The sequence below is a fragment of the Bufo bufo genome, chromosome 1 (assembly GCF_905171765.1).
Source record: "Bufo bufo chromosome 1, aBufBuf1.1, whole genome shotgun sequence".
Taxonomy (NCBI): domain Eukaryota; kingdom Metazoa; phylum Chordata; class Amphibia; order Anura; family Bufonidae; genus Bufo; species Bufo bufo.
Window position 1 is genome coordinate 763,390,454 of NC_053389.1, and position 26,391 is coordinate 763,416,844.

Consider the following 26,391-nt stretch of genomic DNA (forward strand, 5'->3'; position numbering starts at 1 on the left):
GTGCTAACAGGCAAACGCTAAATCAGTATGTGCAGATCCACACTTGAGGGAACCGATTTTTCCAATCCATCGCTTACAATTTTTTGGAAAAAGCCAAAAAATTGACTTCCTTAACTTTTAACTTTACTATATCAAACTGTGCCTGTGGTTTTGCAAAAAAGAGTTAACAAAATGATTTTTGTAGGGCATGTCACAGTGAATACAGCTCTGTGACATACCATGTAGTTCTGGTGTTTTCCACAGGGTACAGCTTAGAGGGCAAACTTTTCTGAACCTTGTACATATTCAGGGAGTGTGCCCTCGAGCTGGGTGTTGAACTGGTAGACATGCAGCCAGCTTGTCCTTAGGCATAACAATTACACGTGCATTACACAAGTATTTATGCATCTCTCTTCTGCCGTTAAATATCTATCTCCCAGACAGCCATGTTTTATGATATTTCATTATCCATACATTTGACCTAAATAAATGGCTCCATAAATGATGTGTTTCCCCTACGCCTCCTGTGCCTCCCTGAGCAGTACTAGACACCTAAGGCAGCAGAGTTATGTCCAAGAGCTTGGCTTCTGGCTTAAGAAACATTTCAAAATCCATGTAGGAAAGAGAAAGAAGGAAGACCTAGACCCAAAAGTAACAAATACAGAAGCAGAGCAGCCGTTACGTGGGTTGAGCCAGTGTGAATATATTTATTTGGGACCTATTCTCATAGGATTATAAATCCTATTTTACATAAATGGGAGGTAAACTCTCAATAACCAAATAAAATTAAAGAGAATAAAAGAAAGACACTTGGAAGTCAACGGGAACAGCACTATGGTAGCAAGATCCCTCTAAAACAATGTTGATGGTGCTGTGTAGTTCCGGCACCAGCTTCCAGTGATGGAGCTACACCAAATAGCTGATCAGTGGGGGTGTGGGGTGACAGAACCCCCTGCAGATCAGCCAGTGATGGCCATGACTTAAAAAGGCTAGACAACCCCTTTAATGACTTTTGTTATTACGTCGGGTGGCGGCTATTTAGCACAGATTCAATCTTTAGAAATGGGTCCATGTTCTGACAAACCGAGAGCTCCAACTCAGACATAATTTATCCAAATCTTGAGGGTTACATGTTTAATCCAGAAGCCCAATGACCCTTGGTCACTGGGTAGGCTATTTATGTACCTTAGCCCAGCATCAGCAATGACATACAGTAGGTCAAAACAAAGACCTAATTATTGACTGTTGCTACCGACCTGTTGCTACCGACCTCTAAACTTGCCCAAATATAGAAAGAAAAAAATAGAAAAAAATATAGAAAGAAAAAAATTGACACTTTTGGTGGGAAAATTCCTCGCAAAGCATCTCGCAAATTGAAGGAAAAACCATCTGGGCCGTTCATATTATTTACTTGGATTCCAATGTTCCAGGATTTTTCTAGTAAATACCAACAGCCACTACTGTGTGGCTAAACAATCCATACACACTACTCCTGAGCTGCATTAATAATTCAGCTGGTTACTATTGGAATCAGTTGAGAAGCATGTGTTTTACGGTATTGGGTGAGGAACCACTGTTTCAACCAACAGATTTGACTTTGGGCTACTCCAAAAGGTGTTATCCTGGCCGTCCCCTGGTATTAAACCTTTAATCCTGTGCAAGAACCTGGACTTCGCTGCAGGGGAACCACCAGGCCGTTACCTCCTGGAGTATTCATAATGTGACTGACAGCTGACCCATGGGGTCAATAGACACTGGTGCAGGCAAAATTATAGTCAGAGACAATCCAAAGCCAGGACGGACAGAGCACGAGCAAACAATGAATATAGCACATCTTTGCAGAATAGAAGCAAACTAGGAACCTATTGCTGAGGCATCCTGCCATAGGCTGGAGTAGATTAGAACATGAGCACGCTGGCCCTTTAAGATCTGAAGGGAGCACGCATGTGTTCCCTATGGGAAGAGGAAGAGAGTAGGGATGAGCGAATCGACTTCGGATGAAACATTCAAAGTCAATTCACATAAAACTTTGTTTGAATACTGTATGGAGTGAGCGCTCTGTACAGTATTAGAATGCATTGGCTCAGATGAGCCAAAGTTATTACTTGGCGAAGTCTCGCGAGACTTCGGGTAATAATTTCAAAATTATTAGACAAAGCTCTGACAGCCCTATTACATAGGGGACAGATAGTCTTTTCATTTATCTTATGACTGTATAGTCATATTCATTTATCTTATGACTGTATAGTCATGATTGCAAATCATCCATGCAGACATTGATTAGGCAAGGAATGCTGGAAATTTTAACTTCTAAAACTTTATAAACTGAATTATAAATATAGTTCTAAACTGTTCAAATATTTGTCACAAAAGGTAGGGATAAGTGCAGCCCTAAACTCCACCCACTCCTCTATCCCTACCTACTTGCACAGTCCGTCCTAACCGATGGGGTACAACTGGGCGGAAGTCCCTAGCTTACGTACGTGCAGGGGGTTACAGGAAGGAACAACAAGGGGATAAAACAAAAAACAAAGACAGAACACACAGAAGCGCAAAGCTTCCCAGGCTGGGTAAGAACCGCAAACGGAACTAATGCAAGCCAAGGTAAAGAGCCAGGAGGTAACACAAGCACTTAGGGGTAATACAAGATCGAAGTCAATACAAGCGAGGTCAGGAGCCAAGAGGTCGCGTTAGTACAAGGGGTAACAAGGTCAAAGTCAAATTCAAGCCGAGGTCAAACAAACGAAGTCACACATGCAGAGTACACTAGTGAGGTAACAAGACCAATCACAGGCAAACAGTGTCCAGCAGGTTACTTGTTTAAATAGGCCTAATTGATGGGTCACATGACATGGCCAGCATCACGTGACCGATGTCCAGCACATCAACACACCTGAGCGCCGACTCATCGATATCAGCGCTCAGTTCTCCCCCTGCTCGTTGTCTAGAGGATGAAGGACGCCGGCCATGCTGAGAAGGCGTGCGCGGCCGGGTCCCCCCCGCCCATTGTTACCATGGAGATGAGGACACTGAGTCCTCGCTCCTACTCAAGCACGGTATGCCGGCGGAGCTGCAGGGAGTGAGCGCGTCGCCGACTCCCCGTTACAATATTATTAAACATAAAGTGAATAAACTTAAAGGGGTTTTCCAGGACTTGTTACTGTAGATATTGATGACCTCTTCTCAGATCGGTGCGTGTCCTGCACCCCCACAATCATCGGGCAGCCGCCAGGTCTGAAAGCTATAGAGTGGAAGGAAGCCTGCATCCTCTGTGTAGTTTCCACCACAGTCATACTCCAGCTAAGTTCCCATTCACTTGATGCCACTACATGGTGGACAGAACCTTCTGCTTCCAGTTCCATCCACTGTATAGTTTCTAGCGCCAACGCCTGCCTGAAACAGCTAACAGCCGATCTGATATTGATGACCTATCCTGATGATAGGTGTTCAATATCTAAGTACCAAAAACTCTTTAATGGGGAACTTTTCAATCGAAACATGTTTCTCAACTTTTCACTTGGCCACTAAAATGTTCCATATTCATCGTGGCAAAACTGTTTTAGGTCTCGCAATTGACATGGTACAAGTCCATGATTGAGAGAGTGGGATGGCCAAAACCGCTATATGAACAAAATGTGAGGATGCACCCAGCATGTTCATGCACACAACCATATTACAGTTCTCTTCTGTCCAGAACCATAACTGTACCTCCATTCACCTCCGATTTCTTACACACACTATTTCTATCGTATTCCGTAGAAATGTTCTGTCAGATATCTTATGTATGTAGGTAATCTTCCCCCCACCCCACAAGCTTTGACTCTCCAACATACAGTATGTCACATGTCATGAAAAATAAAGGGTCTGGTTATACAAATAGGGGGTGCAGTAAAATATTGCATCATTCCTAGGATCTATTATAACTTACATCTGATGACTCATACTGAGGACACTGAAACAATACAAAAAAGAGAGGATATGCTCATATGGATGTGTGTAGATACCCCCTGCGCTAACTTGTGAACTAGGTCAACCTCTTTTGAGAAAATAGCCCTTACTCTGTGACACCACTGGTCAAATGGTACTGCAATGAACTCACCTCTCCACACTCCATCACCCTGTCACCCACCTCATGGCAGCCACTGCACTGAGTCTCATCCAACCAAAACCAAAGGACCTATACCCTGTCAAGCTTTATTCACATCTTCATTGGCCATTCTGTCCTCTTCTTTCATAGGAACAAACAAAACGTAAAATAAGCAAACAACGTATCCATCACATGACTGACACCATTGATGCCCAACGAACTCCACTGACTAAGATGAGGTCCATTGGTTTTCCGCTAGGGTGTCCATCATTTTACCAGACCACATAAATGTTGTGCCATGTCGTCTAGCATTTTCATCACAATCTGTGGCATATGTCCCTAAGGGGACCTCTAACACAGAACTCAGCCTTCTCTAGGTATTACTTCTCTGCTTTGACGAATGTTCATTTTTTGCTTTCCTAGTGACCTAGCCTTCCAGACTACTCCCCATGGTATGGCATCCTAAACCCTTGGTCAAATTTGAACCCAGGACCCCAGAGATGCAAAGAACATTACTCACTACTGAGCCACTATGTTGCTCACAGTCTTCACATTAACATATTTGTGACTTACATCAATATATATACTGTATATATATACTGTGTGTATATATATATATATATATATATATATATATACACTCACCTAAAGAATTATTAGAAACACCTGTTCTATTTCTCATTAATGCAATTATCTAGTCAACCAATCACATGGCAGTTGCTTCAATGCATTTAGGGGTATGGTCCTGGTCAAGACAATCTCCTGAACTCCAAACTGAATGTCAGAATGGGAAAGAAAGGTGATTTAAGCAATTTTGAGCGTGGCATGGTTGTTGGTGCCAGACGGGCCGGTCTGAGTATTTCACAATCTGCTCAGTTACTGGGATTTTCACGCACAACCATTTCTAGGGTTTACAAAGAATGGTGTGAAAAGGGAAAAACATCCAGTATGCGGCAGTCCTGTGGGCAAAAATGCCTTGTGGATGCTAGAGGTCAGAGGAGAATGGGCCGACTGATTCAAGCTGATAGAAGAGCAACGTTGACTGAAATAACCACTCGTTACAACCGAGGTATGCAGCAAAGCATTTGTGAAGCCACAACACGCACAACCTTGGAGCGGATGGGCTACAACAGCAGAAGACCCCACCGGGTACCACTCATCTCCACTACAAATAGGAAAAAGAGGCTACAATTTGCACGAGCTCACCAAAATTGGACTGTTGAAGACTGGAAAAATGTTGCCTGGTCTGATGAGTCTCGATTTCTGTTGAGACATTCAAATGGTAGAGTCCGAATTTGGCGTAAACAGAATGAGAACATGTATCCATCCTCTGGTGGCTACTTCCAGCAGGATAATGCACCATGTCACAAAGCTCGAATCATTTCAAATTGGTTTCTTGAACATGACAATGAGTTCACTGTACTAAAATGGCCCCCACAGTCACCAGATCTCAACCTAATAGAGCATCTTTGGGATGTGGTGGAACGGGAGCTTCGTGCCCTGGATGTGCATCCCTCAAATCTCCATCAACTGCAAGATGCTATCCTATCAATATGGGCCAACATTTCTAAAGAATGCTATCAGCACCTTGTTGAATTAATGCCACGTAGAATTAAGGCAGTTCTGAAGGCAAAAGGGGGTCCAACACCGTATTAGTATGGTGTTCCTAATAATTCTTTAGGTGAGTATATATATATATACATATTTTAGATGTACATTTCATGAAATTTCAAGAGACAGAAAGCAGTCAGGTAGTCATTTTATGATCAAAACCAATACAGTGGATATAGAGTCTACACACACCTGTTAAAATGTCAAGTTTCTGTGTTGTCAAAAAATGAGACAAAGATAAATCATTTAAGAACTTTTTCCACCTTTAATGTGACCTATAAACTGTACAACTCAATTGAAAAACAAACTTAAATCTTTTAGGTAGAGGGAAGAAAAAATATAAAAATAAAATAATATGGTTGAATAAGTGTGCACACCCTTGAACTAATACTTTGTTGAAGCACCTTTTGATTTTATTACAGCACTCAGTCTATTTGGGTATGAGTCTATCAGCATGGAACATTTTGACTTGGCAAGATTTGCCCACTCTTCTTTGCAAAAACACTCCAAATCTCTCAGATTGCGAGGGCATCTCCTCCTGTGCACAGCCCTCTTCAGATCACCCCACAGGTTTTCAATCGGATTCAGGTCTGGGCTCTGGCTGGGCCATTCCAAAACTTTAATCTTCTTCTGGTGAAGCCATTCCTTTGTTGATTTGGATGTATGCTTTGGGTCATTGTCATGCTGAAAGATAAAGGTTCCTCTTCATGTTCAGCTTTCCAGCAGAAGCCTGAAGGTTTTGTGCCAATATTGACTGGTATTTGGAACTGTTCATAATTCCCTCTAACTTAACTAAGGCCCCAGTTCCAGCTGAAGAAAAACAGCCCCTTGGCATGATGCTGCCACCACCATGCTTCACTGTGGGTATGGTGTTCTTTTGGTGATGTGCAGTGTTGTTTTTGCGCCAAACATATCTTTTGGAATTATAGCCAAAAGTTCAACCTTGGTTTCATCAGACCATAACACCTTCTCCCACTTGCTTTTGGGAGACTTCAGATGTGTTTTTGCAAAATGTAGCCTGGCTTGGATGTTTTTCTTTGTAAGAAAAGGCTTTCGTCTTGCCACTCTATGCCATAGCCCAGACATATGAAGAATACGGGAGATGGTTGTCACATGTACCACACAGCCAGTACTTGCCAGATATTCCTGCAGCTCCTTTGATGTTGCTGTAGGCCTCTTGGTAGCCTCCAAGACCAGTTTTCTTCTCGTCTTTTCATCAATTTTGGAGGGACGTCCAGTTCTTGGTAATGTCACTGTTGTGCCATATGTTCTCCACTTGATGATGACTGTCTTCACTGTGTTTCATGGTATATCTAATGCCTTGGAAATTCTTTTGTACTCTTCTCCTGACTGATACCTTTTACAATGAGATCTCTCTGATGCTTTGGAAGCTCTCTGTGGACCATGGCTTTTGCTGTGGGAAGCGACTAAGATAATTTCAGGAAAGACCAACTAGAGCAGCTGAACTTTATTTGGGGTTAATCAGAGGCACTTGAAATGATGGCAGGTGTATGCTGACTCCTATTTAACATAATTTTGAATGTGATAGCTTAATTCTAAACACAGCTACATCCCCAGTTATAACATTATTTTAGTTTGTTTTTTGTTTTTTCCCTCCACCTAAAAGATTTCAGTTTGTTTTTCAATTGAGTGGTACAGTTTATAGGTCACATTAAAGGTGGAAAAAGTTCTGAAATTATTTCTCTTTATCTCATTTTTTTACAGCACAGAAACCGGACACTTTAACAGGGGTGTGTAGACTTTTTATATCCACTATATATGAGGCAGTAACAATGTCTATTTCCAGCATTTGGAGTCAAAGGTTATTAGAGAGCAGTCTATCATCTCACTAGATGCTGGTGACTTATATCACGTTATTAGGTCCCAGTCAATTGATAGATTGTGTTCTCAAGAGTATTGGTTCAGCCCACAAGATGGTCGCATCCTCTGTGCATGAGTAACTACTTTGACATTAAAAGCCTTGGGAACACTAATGACCACTTCATCAGCTCTGAAGAAATCTTTCGGATTGACTGGCCAACTGATTGTAATGACCATGTTACAGGGCCCATTGATTGCTGGTGGAGCTAGTGATGGGGAGTGATGGTGGATTATGGAGCTTGTGGTGAACTGCTAAGTACTTTCTTGTTCAGGATTGTTTTTCCCGTTATTTTGTATATATTAGAAACCACTTATTGCTTCTTCAGTTTCTGTCATCAGTTTCTGGTATGTCGTCTATAAATCTCATTGTCAGTGGTTACTCTAGTCACCAATTCTCTTCTTGTGTATATTGGATCTGGATCAATACCTCAATAACAAGCTTCCTTTTATTTATGCTAATAGTAATTCTCATTATCCATCAATGTTTTCCATGTTATATTTTATTGATTTTTTTTTATGCAAAAGTACAATTCTTCAGTGTCTTACAGGAACGTGAAACTTGCATGTCCTACTGTATTGCTATAAGTGGTAAATGTGGGTTTTCATGCGGGTATGTATACTTCCGTGTATTAGTGTACACTCTAAGGGCTGCTGTGTGCTAAACCAAATGGGCATTAAAAGGTTATGAGCACTGTTGCACAGATTTTTTTTGTTGTTTAGTTTAGTTTGTTTCCTAAAAATTGATAAACTTTCTAAATAGCCTTGGTTAAAAAATCCTACCATTTGGCTTATGCAGAGTGTGCAAGTGTGCTTCTGTTTCTGATGGCTCTCTCTGCTCTCTCCCTCAGTGTTGTATATAGCGGGGAGAAAGAAGAGGTTCTCCATGGAAGATAAGAGTAAAGAGAGAGAGGAGAGTATCGAAGGTGGACAGCTAACACAGACTATAGATAGAAAGCACACACAAGCCAGTTTTCAGCGAGACAATGAGAGATCAAACAGGTTGTGCCCATGTGTAGAGAGAAAGCAGTGAACCCATGGCAAACTTTACAGGGGGAGAGGAATTACACAATCCTCACCTTTAGCGAGGACATCCCTAATAGGTTGCAGAATTGGAAATCGGTACAGGAATGAAGCTGTACTCATACAGGAGAGCTAGTGAAGGTAGCAGCAACCTGGATACACCAATCTGGACACATCCAGCAGGTATTACTAGATGGGATAGGACCACGTGAGAAAAGACTGAAACTAAGAGCAGCAGCAGACTGAATATCAAGGGGTGCAAAAATGAATGGCAGACTGAAGCTTAGTTTACCAATCACATGTCAAAGGCGTCCATAGGTTTTAAAGGTCCCAGGATAGAGGATACATTTCTGACCTGTGGGGGTCCAAACCCCACTGATCACGAGAAAAGGGACCCATGCTTCCCTATTTCAATGGAGCGCCATTCATGCATGCACTTTGCCGTTCCCTTCAGCTTCAGGGGGCTGCGAAAGATAGCTGAGCGCTTGTGCTCAGTTGTCTCCAGCAATTTCATAGAGTTGAATGGAGCAGCAGACACTCATGTGTGTCTGCTGCTCCATTCATACAGAAAAAACTAACCTCCCCCATTCTAGTCATTCTAGTAATCAACAGGAGCCTCAATGATTGGACCCCAACCGAACATTCACTTATCCCCTATCCTGTAAAAAGGGGATAAATTGTCTTAAATGGACAAACTCTTTGAGGCATCCTATAGCAGTAACATACTATATAGGAGACTGATAGACACAGAGATGAGATAACGAGGGTTGAGGTCTATCTACACTATCTACCAGTCTAACAACCCTTTGTTGAACTCCAGCAACCAAAATCTATTTACCTGCACAGATGTTGTATGCTATCTCTCTTTTTGTCCTGTGGTCCACTTTCAGAAATCTTTAACAAGAGCTGCTCTCACACAATTCACAAGTGCAGCGCTTTTGCCTCTGCACGTGTTGGAGCTTCACCTACAATCATCCCACTTTCATGGTTTGTTAGATCACGTAATTTACACATTATGCCTCACATTAATCTCCCAGGTAGTTGCATAATGATTTCACCTTCAACTACTTCAAACTTCCAGTCAATAATATCTACAGAGTACATAACTTGCCCTAATGGTCACAGTAGTCACAGTACAATGACCTCTATGAGTACTTATAATTACATAGAAATCTAGGTTTATTTTACCAGAAGCTTTAGTTTTTTTCTGATTCAGAGGAAACCAACTTGATATCTTGGGAGGTAGGGTTGCCTTATGTACACACTTCCCCCTAATCCAGTGCCAAACTCTCTGCTGCCAGTATACAGTATATTATGGTCAAATGTATGTCTGGTATGCAATCAGTAACTATGCTTTCCACTGGAATACTTTATAACAGGGCTTGTCTTGATCATTTATTCAGTTTGTCTTGATTCCTAGTACTTTGCCTCCTGTTATGCAGTGGGTGTGGAACCACTGTGTCAATCAACAGATTTCAGTTATTGCTACTCCTAAGGGCCTAATCCTCGCAGTCCCCTGGTTTTCACCATTTAATTCCTGTACAGGGATTTGGACTTCGCTGCAAGAGAGCCACCAGGCCATTACCTCCTGTAGAAGTTGACTGCTAACCGACAGGGAACAAGAGACACTGGTGTAGAGCACCGAAAGATGAGGCAAAAGCATAGACAGGGACAAGCCGTGGTCAGGGCAGGCAGAGTACATTCAATCTGATAGGCAATCAGAGCAGGCAGCTCCGGGTCAGTATTGAGGTCAGGCAGACAGTTAGGTCAGGCAGTGAAGGTCAAATATGGAAAAAAGGCAGACGTCAGTACTGGGCAGACTAACGTTAAACAGCACACCTTAGTAGAACACTAAAGCACTAGAACTTATTGCTCAGGCACCTACCCCAAAGTGACCAGCCTTTGGCTGGTGAAGACTAGGGTACGCACACTCTAGCCCATTAATAATCAAGGGGAAGGATTGTTTGTGTCCTACAGGCAGAGCTAGAGAAATATGGCCAGCAAGCAGGTTATAGCCTGCATGGAGAGACTGAACTACCCCGGTGGCCAGGCCTGCCAAAAAGAAGAGGGAAGAGGGGAACTGGCAGCGGATCTAATCTGCCGGGACAGGGGCAGAGTTCCTTTCTTTTTGGCCAGCCTTCATTTCTGTTTTGTGTTCTGAAACATCCCTTCACCTGAGTCAAAGACTGAGTTTACTGTCCTAGTTTTGTATCTAAATACTCTAGCCATCTTGAAGCTTCTTGGTGCCTCCTGAAGCTCAGCACCTGAGGCATATAACTTTTTATCCCACCAAACTACGACCCAACTTCTGGTTTCATGCGTCTTGCTTTATCCTAACTTATTCAGTGGTCTACACCAGTATAATTTGGTGCTTTGATTTTTCCTCACTTGTCTTTTTAGCTGAAATGTCTTTATAGTGGCAAAAACAAGGTTTGTGATTGTCCAGTGGTGTCTAATGAAGCTCACCCTTCATTGCTGGTGCTCTCGGTGAGGATCATCTATCCATGTAGACATGGCTGAGCATATGACTATCATTAGTGACACAGTGAGTCCACAATTGCATTGTGTAAAAATAGTTCCTGAGGTTATGGAAGCCAGATAAAATACATGCATCAGTTAGCCCTGTAATAAGATCTGACAGTTATGACTAGAAATTCCAATTTTAGAGGGAAGGTTTACAAATGACTTTTAAATCCAGCGGAGAACTGGCTGTCGACAGTTGAGAACCTCATATTTCCCAGATGGGCAAAGAGCCCTTCTTATCAACCTACAAGATATATAACTTGTCTAATTCTTAGGCATTAAGTGATTTTTAGATCTTTATATATTTCCCATTGGCCAGGAACAGTCATTTGACTTGTTGAAGACCAGAATGTGGGCAGGGGCTATGTGGAATCATTGGCTGAGGAAAGCCTTTATATTGGGAAATACTTTCTATTGAGTTCTAGCATTTGATTTGGCTGTCCAAAAAAGTAGGGTGTCCATTACGGACTTTGATGTGGGGACTTATGAATTCTAGTGTTGCCCCTGCAAACTATCCATTCCTCCTGGCTGTTTTTTGAGAACCAGCCTGGTATCAGCGGGCCAGATATTTCAGTACTTCTGCCCCTGCTCATCCCCCCTTCCCTTGGTGCCACAGTTTTTTGAAATAGCCAAAAACAAAACAAACAAATAATCCACATCTTCACCTTCTAGCGACTGCAACCAAGACAGACTTTGAATTTTCATCTTAAATAAAAATAGATTAAAGATGTTCCAGTGACAGCCTCCAACATCAGATGAGTGACAAGTTTATATACATACCCACTGGACATACCTATAATGTCTCACAGGCAGATGGGTGCACTTAGCGACATGACTATTGTCCTAAGCCTGACCTGCATCGTCGTAGACTAAGCAACCCAGTCACGTAGAGTTAAAGGTGCATTCAACAGTGCTCTCAAATGTATCCTCTTGATCCTCATCACTTATGGAAATGAACGCTAATGAACAATCGCATATTCATGTCTTCTCTTCTAATTGGGCATATCATTAATTAATATTCTAATAGGGAATTGCATATTCATAAACACGGATATCATTAGGAGTTATTTAAATGAGCCTGTACCTTCTCTTCTTTCATTTCAGGTTGATGTCTGACTGATGTCCCACTTACCACCTGCAGATAGTATACAGCACGGGTCAGGGCAGAACACTATGTCAATGCACTGGAGCAATATGCACTGCACTGTATAACAATGATGAGTATCTCTGTTGGCACAAGCGGCACTGCAGAGCATTATGCGGTATCTTTATGCAAGTCAGGATAAGGCAATTTAGACCATAAGTGGTACCTTTTCAAAAAAAAAATCAAAAGTTCCCCGGCCCTTTTAATTTTATTCTTGGGCATATGTCGAGGAAACAACAGACTTCAAGGCACCAGTAATAACATAAAACAGAACAAAGATACTTTGCATGGATGTGATTATATTAAATGCAGGAGATAAGGAGCTATTGAAGCAAGAGAGATATGGCTGAGAACATAACCCAGAATGGCTCACATGTGACATCATTGTGAATTCTTGTTCAACGAGCCAAAACTGAAGCTCGGAAAATAAAGCCAGCCCCATTTATCATAGCCTAAGAGCTTTTCCAAAAGGTAAAAAAACAAAATATGGCTATGCGTCCGTCATTTTTACTTTTGTAGTGGATGCTGAGGCTTGCTTCCTGGATAGTTGCTATATATTAGACTGTTCAAAAAGCCCAATAGACACTTGCTTGTCACTTCACCCTCTGAAGTGCCGTGATTTTTGTAGTCACTTGGCTTAAAGAAGTTTTCCCACAAAAAATATCCACAGACTAGGTGATAAAGTTCGGATAATGATCATGAGAATGAGGGTCCTGTTTTCCCAACTGAATGGAGGAAAAGTCAGGGATGATCTCTGTCCTTCCATTCAAACTGTATGGGGCTGACGGGTATATCCAATAACAATCTGTTTTCTATTGTTTGTATCATGTCTCATGAAGAAAACCTTACTCTAAAATTGAAGCCGATCCTCTAATTAGCTGGTTATTAGGATAGCTTCTGGTCAGGCATTTCCACTGCATTCAAATTATTGAACATCCTTGTAATGCATAGATGACTCTGGATGATAGATGGTGGACCTCGAGAAGGAGACACCCTCTATGATGTCCATATGTCCTAATCGCGTATATAGATATGGTTGGATTCATTAGACAACCTCATCAAAGCATGTCTTGCCACTCAAAAGAAGCAAATGAAATGAGGAGGGGTCTAATAGTCAGCTTACTTTTACTACTATGCAGGTCGAGGTACAGCATAGAATTTGGCATAGGGACAGGGTTTCTCTTCACAAAACATCTACTTTAAATGGGAGTAAGGGTCCATCCCATATGCAAACATCATGAGTATTTCAGATGATCAAAGGTGCCCAAACCCTCACAAGTTGTTCAAGTAATATGAGGTCTTTGAAACATCTGTGGTCTAATAGTCAACTTTTACTACTATGTGGGAGACACCATGGTAGTAAATACCAGGTGAAGTGACTGGAGGGTGCACCATTTCTCCCTTTGGGGTACACCCTGATATTGTGGCTCCTGCCTAGTGGTAGTTGCGGTGCCCTTGATGGTAAAAAGCTGGCAGGGTGCAAGACAATAGTGTAGATGCAGTGGACAGCTGATGGGCGGTGGAATCAATAACCAGGCCCGTTTGTTGTACTGAATAAAATCTTTCTGTACTGAACCAATGATAACACTGGTAGTACAAAGAGCAGCAAACAGTATGGTTCCAAAGTTTATCAGGGGTGCAGATCTTGGACACGGATGGCCAGTCTGTCTCAAAGTGTAGCAGATACCTTTCCACAGCAGTAAAGTCTCTTCTGCAATAAATGAGTGAATACATTACTGACATTATCTTGCATGGCCTGAATGGTTCTGGATCTTTTATAAAGTATGGTCTATTTCCTTCAGGGGTACTCTGGTAGTAGAGGTGCTCCTTTGGTAGCTATAGTCTCAGAGACATACCTGTAGATTCTTATTACTGGTCTGCTGAAACTCTCACATGCATGTCATTCTTGTAGCTTTGCTCTGACTAGATTCCTTAACCAGAGGGCAGGCCTAAGTACATCACCCTGGTAACCTACACAGTCTACCAATATTAAATGTCTGTTGCCCATACATTGCTGTTAGGGTCACACAGTACATAAAGAAGTGAGTGCTTCAACAGTAAATCACAACATTTAACATGACAACATTAAATTACCCTTTTGGCAATAATTAACACTTTGCATTCATCCTCTAGGGCACTGCACCATTTGGTGTTTGGACAGCATTTTTCTTCATAAAACAAACCTTTCATTTGAGAATAAGCGTCCATCCCATATCCAAAAGTCTTGAGTATTTCAGATGATCATCAGTGCCCAATCTTTCACAAGGTGCTCAGGTAATATGAGGACATTCGACCAATTGTGGTCTACTGGTCACCCTAAAATTACAAAGTAGATTGAGGTATCAGCACTTACAAAAAGTCAAGTTGTTCAGCAGGGAGAAGAATTGGAAGCTCAGAAGAATACTTATTGCACTCTTTATTTTTTGACTGGAAGCAGAGGTTGAGGTTGGTATTGAGTGATCTGATGCGCTTCCCTGAAGAGGTGTGTTTTCAGGGAACAGTTAATTGCATGGACAGATTGTGATAGGAAAATCCACAGGCTCTGTGCAGTCGGGAGAGGAAAATGTTGTTAGAGGGAGGCTGATGCTGGCAAGGGGATAGACATTGACAAAGCACATTTATGGAAACAGGGCGGTACTCAAAGACAGGAGAAAGATGGTGCCGTTGTGCCTTTATATGCCGGAATCATGATGCGATTTAGTATTTCTGAGCCCTTTTCATCTCTGGGTATTTATATTCTAAAAGTTATAATAGTTGCGTGATCTCAGAGAGAAAAAAAAAGAAAAGCTAAAGTGTGAAGATGAACAGATTGCCAAACAGAAAGAAACTCGAATAGTCATGTACAAAACAACTGTTTTTGAATAACGTTATGTGAATGTTATAGCATAAAAATTGAAAGGGAATCTGTCACATTGAAAATCCAGACTGACCTGCAGACAGGGTGTTATAGAGCAGGAGGAGCTGAGCAGATTGATATACATATTTGTTGGGGGGGGGAATTCAGTATAACTTTTTATCACTATTTTTATGTTTAATGTGTGTGTGTATATACACTTACACAGAGAAGGCTGTCAGTCACTGAGTAGGACCACCCACTGGACTCCTAAGCACAGAAAGAGAAGGGATGTAAATGAGTTACAAGTTATAATGAATCCTTCCCCATAAAACTATATATCAATCTGCTCAGCTCCTCCTGCTCTATAACATGCTTTTTAAAGGGTATTCACATCTCGATATTTAAATACTCATCGTATGCGGTGGACAGAGCTGGGTGTCAGGGTGACACTTCCTGTTGGTATTGTAATATTTGCCATAAGGTAAGTCACCCAGTTCAGCACCCCACTCTATAAGCCAGAACGAAGACCGATTCCTGTTCTGTTGAACTCAATTAATACTTCTATTACATAGAACCCCATTCATCTGAATGGCCGTTATTTAATATTACATTTTTAGCTGTTTTCCAGGAGTGCCAGGAGCATGACCCACGGCGATTAGCTAGTTGGTGTACCTTCTGCAAAGGGTTGTCTTTGATCAGACAACCCCATTAATATCAAATCATGTTGGTAACAGGGTCTAGCCCACATATACAATGCATTTAGAAACTCCTCAGACACTCACTTTTTTCAAATTTCGTTATGTTGTGGCGTTGTGTTGAATTTTAGAGATCTGCTAATTTATTGAAAAGGAAAAATTTATTTTAAAATCTTGCATTGACATAAGTATCCAGACTCTTTACTCAGGACTTAGTTGAAGCCCCTTTGGCAGTGATTACAGGCCAGCCTCCAGTCTTCTTGGGGATGATGCCACAAGGTTTGCCACTCTGCTCTGCAGATCCTCTCAAGCTCTATCAGGTTGGATAGGGACCATCGGTGGACAGCCATTTTCAGGTCTCTCAAAAGATGTTCAATTGGGTTCAAGTCAGGGCTCTGGATGGGCCACTCAAGGACATTCACAGAGTTGTCCGTAAGCCGCTCCTGTGTTGTCTTGGCTGTGTGCTTAGGGTCATTGTCTTGTTGGAAGGTGAACCTTCAACCCACTCTGAGGTCCAGAGCACTCTGGATCAGGTTTTCATTAAGAATATCTCTGTACTTTGCTCCATTCAGCTTTCCCTCAACTCTGACCAGTTTCCCTGTCCCAGCCGCTGAAAGAAATCCTCACAGCATAATGCTGCCACTACTGTGCTTCACTGTAGGGATGGTTTTGGGCAGTACCTGGTTTCCTCCAACATGACGCTTAGAATTAAGGTCAGAAAGTTCAATCTTGGTCTTGGGGACCTTTAGGTACTTTTTTGCAAAAGTTCATGTGCATTTTTGCAAACGTTCAAACCTGTGCTCATGCCAAAGCCATTGGGCTTAATTGGGCCGTGACAATCAAGGTAAACAAGATCGCTGCCAGTGACACCATTACTGAGCATCTGTGAATAAAAGGATATTACCAGTTTTGAGTGGCATTACCTTTTAATTAAGGTACAGATGTGATTTAACTCATCATATGATAATGGTACAAGAAATTGCCAAGACAAAATAATAAGAGGCACAAGAAGCACAAGAGTGATTTCTGCCACTGAACTTCAAACATCCTTATTCTTCATGTTAGGATCATTACTGTGCATGTGGAAGCAACCTCATTAAATCTCTCCCATTGAGAGACTTTACAGGCAGCCATCAGCCAATCCTTCTAACTTACTGCTTATTAGTATAGTTCCATCTAGATGGAAGACACATCTCTGTCATTGTTTGCTAATACAGGTTATACCTCTCGTAGAGGTCATCTCTCATCGGTCCATGGTAATGGAGATCAGCCGCCATTACCCTGCATTAGTAAAAATCACCCTTTACCACCTAGTATTAGTGGAAAACAACCCCATCACTCTCCATCAGTACAGATCAGCCCTCATCAACCTCATATATCAGTCCCCATCACCCTGCATTAGTAGAGATTATGCCCCCATAATCCCCTCATTAGTAGAGATCAGTCCCCATCACCCTCTATTAGTAAGACCAGCCCCCATAATCCCCCGATTAATAGACATCAACCCCCATCACCCTCTATTAGTAGGTCAGCCCCCATAATCCTCTATTAGTAGAGATAAGCTCTCATAATCCCCTCATTAGTAGAGATCAGTTCCCATCACTCTCTATTAGTAAAGGTCAGCCCCCATAATCCCCCGATTAATAGACATCAACCCCCATCACCCTCTATTAGTAGGTCAGCCCCCATAATCCTCTATTAGTAGAGATAAGCTTCCATAATCCCCTCATTAGTAGAGATCAGTTCCCATCACCCTCTATTAGTAAAGGTCAGCCCCCATAATCCTCCGTTAGTAGAGATCAGTCCCCACCAGTTTCTATTAGTAGAGATCAGTCCCCATAATCCTCCGTTAGTAGAGATCAATCCCCATCGCTCTCTATTAGTAGAGGTCACCCCCCATAATCTTCTATTAGTAGAGATCAGTCCCTATCACCCTCCGTTAGTAGAGATCAGCCCCCCATCATCCTCTATTAGTAGAGATCAGTCCCCATCACCCTCCGTTAGTAGAGATCAGTCCCCATCACCCTCCGTTAGTAGAGATCAGTCCCCATCACCCTCCGTTAGTAGAGATCAGTCCCCATAATCCTCTATTAGTAGATGTCAGCCCCCATAATCCTCTATTAATAGAGATCAGTCCCCATCGCTCTCTATTAGTAGAGATCAGTCCCCATAATCCTCCGTTAGTAGAGATCAATCCCCATCGCTCTCTATTAGTAGAGGTCACCCCCCATAATCTTCTATTAGTAGAGATCAGTCCCTATCACCCTCCGTTAGTAGAGATCAGCCCCCATCATCCTCTATTAGTAGAGATCAGTCCCCATCACCCTCCGTTAGTAGAGATCAGTCCCCATCACCCTCCGTTAGTAGAGATCAGTCCCCATCACCCTCCGTTAGTAGAGATCAGTCCCCATCATCCTCTATTAGTAGAGATCAGTCCCCATAATCCTCTATTAGTAGAGATCAGTCCCTATCACCCTCCGTTAGTAGAGATCAGTCCCCATCACCCTCTGTTAGTAGAGATCAGTCCCCATCATCCTCTATTAGTAGAGATCAGCCCCCATAATCCTCTATTAGTAGAGATCAGTCCCCATAATCCTCTATTAGTAGAGATCAGTCCCTATCACCCTCCGTTAGTAGAGATCAGTCCCCATCACCCTCCGTTAGTAGAGATCAGTCCCCATCATCCTCTATTAGTAGAGATCAGTCCCCATAATCCTCTATTAGTAGATGTCAGCCCCCATAATCCTCTATTAATAGAGATCAGTCCCCATCGCTCTCTATTAGTAGAGATCAGTCCCCATCGCTCTCTATTAGTAGAGATCAGTCCCCATTGCTCTCTATTAGTAGAGATCAGACCCAATCACCCTCCGTTAGTAGAGATCAGTCCCCATCACCCTCCGTTAGTAGAGATCAGTCCCAATAATCCTCTATTAGTAGAGATCAGTCCCCATCGCTCTCTATTAGTAGAGATCAGTCCCCATCGCTCTCTATTAGTAGAGATCAGTCCCTATCACCCTCCGTTAGTAGAGATCAGTCCCCATCACCCTCCGTTAGTAGAGATCAGTCCCCATCATCCTCTATTAGTAGATGTCAGCCCCCATAATCCTCTATTAATAGAGATCAGTCCCCATCGCTCTCATTAAATCTCTCCCATTGAGAGACTTTACAGGCAGCCATCAGCCAATCCTTCTAACTTACTGCTTATTAGTATAGTTCCATCTAGATGGAAGACACATCTCTGTCATTGTTTGCTAATACAGGTTATACCTCTCGTAGAGGTCATCTCTCATCGGTCCATGGTAATGGAGATCAGCCGCCATTACCCTGCATTAGTAAAAATCACCCTTTACCACCTAGTATTAGTGGAAAACAACCCCATCACTCTCCATCAGTACAGATCAGCCCTCATCAACCTCATATATCAGTCCCCATCACCCTGCATTAGTAGAGATTATGCCCCCATAATCCCCTCATTAGTAGAGATCAGTCCCCATCACCCTCTATTAGTAAGACCAGCCCCCATAATCCCCCGATTAATAGACATCAACCCCCATCACCCTCTATTAGTAGGTCAGCCCCCATAATCCTCTATTAGTAGAGATAAGCTCTCATAATCCCCTCATTAGTAGAGATCAGTTCCCATCACCCTCTATTAGTAAAGGTCAGCCCCCATAATCCCCCGATTAATAGACATCAACCCCCATCACCCTCTATTAGTAGGTCAGCCCCCATAATCCTCTATTAGTAGAGATAAGCTTCCATAATCCCCTCATTAGTAGAGATCAGTTCCCATCACCCTCTATTAGTAAAGGTCAGCCCCCATAATCCTCCGTTAGTAGAGATCAGTCCCCACCAGTTTCTATTAGTAGAGATCAGTCCCCATAATCCTCCGTTAGTAGAGATCAATCCCCATCGCTCTCTATTAGTAGAGGTCACCCCCCATAATCTTCTATTAGTAGAGATCAGTCCCTATCACCCTCCGTTAGTAGAGATCAGCCCCCCATCATCCTCTATTAGTAGAGATCAGTCCCCATCACCCTCCGTTAGTAGAGATCAGTCCCCATCACCCTCCGTTAGTAGAGATCAGTCCCCATCACCCTCCGTTAGTAGAGATCAGTCCCCATAATCCTCTATTAGTAGATGTCAGCCCCCATAATCCTCTATTAATAGAGATCAGTCCCCATCGCTCTCTATTAGTAGAGATCAGTCCCCATAATCCTCCGTTAGTAGAGATCAATCCCCATCGCTCTCTATTAGTAGAGGTCACCCCCCATAATCTTCTATTAGTAGAGATCAGTCCCTATCACCCTCCGTTAGTAGAGATCAGCCCCCATCATCCTCTATTAGTAGAGATCAGTCCCCATCACCCTCCGTTAGTAGAGATCAGTCCCCATCACCCTCCGTTAGTAGAGATCAGTCCCCATCACCCTCTGTTAGTAGAGATCAGTCCCCATCATCCTCTATTAGTAGAGATCAGTCCCCATAATCCTCTATTAGTAGAGATCAGTCCCTATCACCCTCCGTTAGTAGAGATCAGTCCCCATCACCCTCTGTTAGTAGAGATCAGTCCCCATCATCCTCTATTAGTAGAGATCAGCCCCCATAATCCTCTATTAGTAGAGATCAGTCCCCATAATCCTCTATTAGTAGAGATCAGTCCCTATCACCCTCCGTTAGTAGAGATCAGTCCCCATCACCCTCCGTTAGTAGAGATCAGTCCCCATCATCCTCTATTAGTAGAGATCAGTCCCCATAATCCTCTATTAGTAGATGTCAGCCCCCATAATCCTCTATTAATAGAGATCAGTCCCCATCGCTCTCTATTAGTAGAGATCAGTCCCCATCGCTCTCTATTAGTAGAGATCAGTCCCCATTGCTCTCTATTAGTAGAGATCAGACCCAATCACCCTCCGTTAGTAGAGATCAGTCCCCATCACCCTCCGTTAGTAGAGATCAGTCCCAATAATCCTCTATTAGTAGAGATCAGTCCCCATCGCTCTCTATTAGTAGAGATCAGTCCCCATCGCTCTCTATTAGTAGAGATCAGTCCCTATCACCCTCCGTTAGTAGAGATCAGTCCCCATCACCCTCCGTTAGTAGAGATCAGTCCCCATCATCCTCTATTAGTAGATGTCAGCCCCCATAATCCTCTATTAATAGAGATCAGTCCCCATCGCTCTCTATTAGTAGAGATCAGTCCCCATCGCTCTCTATTAGTAGAGATCAGTCCCCATCGCTCTCTATTAGTAGAGATCAGACCCAATCACCCTCTCCGTTAGTAGAGATCAGTCCCCATCACCCTCCGTTAGTAGAGATCAGTCCCCATAATCCTCTATTAGTAGAGATCAGTCCCCATCGCTCTCTATTAGTAGAGATCAGTCCCTATCACCCTCCGTTAGTAGAGATCAGTCCCCATCACCCTCCGTTAGTAGAGATCAGTCCCCATCATCCTCTATTAGTAGATGTCAGCCCCCATAATCCTCTATTAATAGAGATCAGTCCCCATCGCTCTCTATTAGTAGAGATCAGTCCCCATCACTCTCTGTTAGTAGAGATCAGCCCCCATCACCCTCAATTAGTAGAGATCAGCCGCAATCACTTCCAATTCGTAGAACTCAGTCCCTGTCATCCTATAATAGTTCAGATCCTTCCCCATATTCCTTTAGTAGACATCACTTTTAGGGGTGAGCATATTGATTCTAAACAGATTAGTCATGAATAGCACAAAAATTCTTCTTCCAAACGAATCAAAATTTTTGACAATTCGCTACAGATAAACATGCAAAATGGCATCCTCCATTTTACATTTAAAATCCAGTGACGCCCCTGTGAGATCAGCTACTAATGAGACAGGATGTATCTGTCCCATCTGCAATAGACACAAAGAAGATAGCCATTTTAGGATTGTGAAGAAAGTAGTTGGAATTACTAGGTAGAAAGTCAGGTTTTATCATTAGGGACAGCATAGGGGTAAATAGTGTACTGTGCGTCTTACGGTCAGGGCTGCTGGAGCTGTTCATAACTTCATGTGTTTTACTGCAAAGGACAAGAGACATGAGCTTTTAGGCTAGGTCTACACGACGACATTTGTCGCACGACATTTTTTTGCACTAATGTCGCGCGACAATTTTTATAATGGCAGTCTATGGTGTCGCACTGCAACATGCAACATGCTGCGACTGCGATGCAACAGTCACAGAAAATCCATTCGAGATGGATTTTTCTGCGACTGTTGCGTCGCAGTCACAGCATGTTGCATGTTGCAGTGCGACACCATAGACTGCCATTATAAAATTGTCGCGCGACATTGGTGCAACAAAATGTTGCGCTTCAAATGTTGCAGTGTAGTTGTGTCCTATCTGTCGCACGACTTATTGTCGCGCGACAAATGTCGTCGTGTAGACATAGCCTTAACGAGACAATACTCTTTTTTCTGCATGAGACATTGTTTTTGTCCAAAAGTGTGGAATAAGCATATTCCCAGCATTACTATCAGCTTATGTTTCACAATTGTGCTTTTTTTTTTCTAAATACAGTTTTTCTACTATTTATATGTGCACAAATAATCAGAGTTTAGTGTGTCAATAGCAGTGTATAGTTTGGTGGCAACCAGTGGATGTCCAATTGTGCTTTTTCCCCCCCAAAAAGTTGTAAAATTCCTGATTTAATAATCAGTGTACCAAACCTCTCACTTGTCATTGTTTAAATAAGCTTGTCTGGTAAATGCAAGAAGGAAAATGAATAACCTGTGCTTCATCAACCACGAGTGGAATGTGGGTGGCTGTGGTAGTAAAACAACAGTAGCAGCAGAGTCAGCACCAGTCTTCCGGCCAGTGGTAGTAACAGCAGGCCACAGTTCTCCCTTGCTTCCAGTAGGCAACAGATTATTCTTGAGGAAAAAGATTGTGGACTGGATGGCTCACTCCTCCTTTAGCAGGTTGATGTCACCTCTGAGTCTGACACCATGTTTTTGAGCCAGGGGTCAGCACATTCCTTCTGTTCTTCTTCCTTGTGGCTCCAGAAAAGCCTTACATTTGCATCATCTATGTCTTCAGAGCCCCCTCCTAGTGGGGTGTCTTCTTTATTTCCTATGAAGAGAAAATAAAATCTCATGTGCTATAGAAGATACTCAAGATAGTCTCCCGGTTGCTGAGTCAACGTTTGGATTGCTATGAGGAAGAGGTTCAGGCAGAGGCAGGGGACCTGATGACTAAAATGCATAGCTCTGTTGGTGGTGGTGGTAGTAGTGACACTTGTAGCCATGGTGGTGGTGATAGGGAAATTGGTAGCTGGGCGACAGTGGTACTCAAGGAAAATACAGAGCAGGGAATCATGAGGGGTACAAGGAGCCCAGAATTGGCACAGTGTCATAGAAGTGGCAGGAAGAGTGAGTGCTATGATGATGATTGTGTGCTGAACAGGGCTTGGGAACCAGATCAGAGTGCTGAGGAGGAGGTGACATCAGAGTAGGAGGGTAGTGGCCGGAATAAACATGACCAATATATGACCAAAACATCTGAAAAGACTACCAGAACCAGATCTGCTTCTATTGTGATCAGCTCAGTAACTGGTGATGCCGCTGATATCATTGGCACAGACTTATACCATGCCAGACCTAGGCCAGGCTCGGCTGCTGGTAGGTATCTCCCATATGCAATTTTTTCCACAGTGCCTGCAGATAAAACCACAGCCAAATGCAAGATCTGCAGGACTAAAATAAGCCGTGGGCATTCAAACATAGGCACAACAGCTCGAAAGCAGGACATGAGGCAGCATCACCAGATCCAGTGGGAAAATAGAACTGGCCAGCAATCAAAACAAGATTGTCTTTTTTCTCGTTCTTCTTTGTGGCAGCCGGGTCACATCCACAACAGTACAGTTTCCTTGTCATCATCATGACCAGTTACTTGTTCTCCTGCTCAGACTATTCCCCCTCTGCTCCGTCATCAGTCTTCCATAACTAAATGTGTGACCAGAAAACAGCTATCGCGCCCAGCAATCTGCTTGTGAGCAAGCTGTGGCCAAGCTGCTGGCACAGGGCAGAGAGGATGGAAGTCGTGTATGTGGCCCTTATGGTGGTAGTAGTACTCACAGTTCATGGTGACAGTCCTCCTTCTTGTGCTCCCTGGGGCCGTGCGTACAGTGAATAGAGGTTGCACTCCTCATTCCATCAGAGCACACCCTGATTTTGGGGCTCCTGCTTGGTGGTAATGTTTGACGGGGTGCAAGGCAGGAGTATGGATAAGGGGCATGTTAATGGTGGAGAAAAGTCTTTCTTTACTGAGTTGATGATAGGAGCAGTAGTACACAGCAGCAAAAGGCATAGTTCCAAGGTAGACCACAGTGAAATCCTCTCTCAATAGCAAAAAATGGTGATAGTTGTAGTTGCTCTCTCTCTCTCTCTAAAGAACTCTTTACAGCCTTTCTTCAGTACCACAGCCCTGCAGTGAAATTCTTATCAACTTCATCTGCAGTTCACTGACTGAGGAGAGCAGAACTTAGATATGGGTGGGCAATCAATCTCAAAGTATGAGAGGATGCTTTAGGAAGATTCTCTCTCCACAGCAGCAGTCTTTCTGCCATAAACATGCACAATACTGTACCTTGATTCCAAAGCACAACCTTGTGGGTTGTAGACCTTCTAGGATGTCTGGTCTCTTTTCTTCAGGGGTACTTTGGTAGCAGTGTTGCTTCCTTGGTAGCTGTAGTCTCAGAGACAGAGGTTTTCTTAGCTTGAGCTCTAACTGTGGGTGTGCACTCAGCCTCGATGGATGATACCTAGCAGCCATTATTTCTCCAAAAAAGCTATCCATGCCTTGTATTCTCATGTGGGGTACAGAATGTGAGCTGTTCCTTGGAATTGTTGCTGTGTGACCAGGTGCACGCCACTGTCGAAGCTTGGAGCAGCTGTTATGGGCAGAGACAATACACGTCTTTCATGGCCTACTGGGTCAATGTTTTGTGTGGTAGTGGCAACGGTTTACCACAGCAACAAGGCCAGGTCTTATATATGTCTCCACGTTTTTGTTGGTCTGATTCCCACACCAGGCAATTATCCACCTCCTCCAATCTTCCTCAATGGACAGCATTATGTCCCGAAAAGAAACAGGGCAGAGCATCGCTTTCACTTCCCTTCCCTCCTGTCATATGTGTAAACTGAAGCGTTGACATGCTATCTTAGAACTGATAAGCCTGAGCAAGAGATGTCACATAGCAGATCAGTTGCTAAAGTGCATCAATCAACAAATATCCTACTGACTGTCTCTCTGCCAACGGCAACTGGGGTAAGATGGTAACAATGGCAGGAACATTGTGGCTGTGATGCACTTGAGGGAAGTAACACATGCTCCCTGCATGGTGCACATGACAAATTTAGTGGTGCAAAGCTTTTTGAAAAAGTATTGTTATTTACCGAACGTTCTGAACAAATCCAGGGGATTGTTTTCATACATATTTCAGCCCTTCTTTTGTGACAAAAAATGCCCTCCAAGGACAAAACGGTCTGCCTTTGCACCCCTTGATCCAACTCATTGGAATTCCACTCTGCATATGCTGGAGTGTTCAGTGATTACATCATTCATACACCGGACCACCACTTTAGGGAGCATATGTTATTTTTGGCTTAGGCAGTGGCAGCTCATCAAGGATGCATGTCACATACTCAAGCCCTTCAAAGAGCCCATCAGATTTGTCAGTAGGGACAACTGCACCATTAATGATCATCCACCTGATATTTATTTTGGAGCAAACACTCATGCTGATGTAACAAGGGATGGTGGAAGAAGACCTTCCACATCTTGCTGACTGCCTGTAGCTGTTGGGAACCCGCAAGGACGAAGTGGAGGAGGATGAGGATGAAGAGCTACCATTGAAGCTGATGATGATGATTACAACCCTGGCCATGACCAATCATCGCAGTGGGTGGAGAAGCCAGAAAGAACTTTCTTACAAGCTGATAGGTGTATCATAAGCATCAAGGAAAGTGATGACTACTGGATAGCCATGCTTTTAGTTCCTCATTATCAAAGCAAAATGGGAGAATCTTTTACTGATGCTGAAAGGGAGGTAAAATCGTTGTATTACCAGGATACACTCTGTATGGCTTTCTAGATGCAAAGCTCCATGTAGCTTCTATCAAGTCCTCAGATAACTCTAGAGACACACTGGCTGAACTAAGGATGGACCTAAGTGCATCACCTAGCTTCCTACAGGGGCAGAGTCAGGATTGCTAGCCCTGACTGATCCATACAGTGCTATGCATGTTGCAATACATCAGAACATTATACAACAGGAAACAATTTGCAAGTACCTTATTCTTTGATACACAGCGGCACATTTACTGCCTTGCCACTAATATTAGGTTCCATGGTGTTCTGCTACTGCTGCCGCTACTATTGCTGCTACTTTTACTGTTACACAGAGGTTGCACATCTCTTAACTTGTCTGTGAAGTTCCACATCCACACTGTACTGCTGCTGCTTCTAAAGAAAAGTGAAAGATTTTGACAGCTTGTTCAGTAAAAGCTACTGCTTCTTCGAATACTAGTATGGGTGTGTGTGCATAAACACAGGCAGGCATCTGACGCCGTTATGACATCATTTTTGGACCATTTGTT

At 43.0% G+C, this 26,391-nt stretch overlaps 1 protein-coding gene across 9 annotated transcripts in view; it reads left to right on the forward strand.

Moving 5' to 3' along the window:
- The window catches only part of ADGRL1 (adhesion G protein-coupled receptor L1), a 375,793-nt gene that overhangs the window by 99,365 nt on the left and 250,037 nt on the right, over positions 1 to 26,391 (forward strand). The window contains exon 1 of one of the 9 annotated variants that reach the window (XM_040414666.1): positions 12,246 to 12,716. The exons of the other annotated variants lie outside the window; for them this stretch is intronic. The gene's annotated coding sequence lies outside the window, so the exon portion shown is untranslated. Of the gene's footprint in view, positions 1 to 12,245; positions 12,717 to 26,391 lie in introns of those variants that run through there. 9 annotated transcript variants of the gene reach the window in all.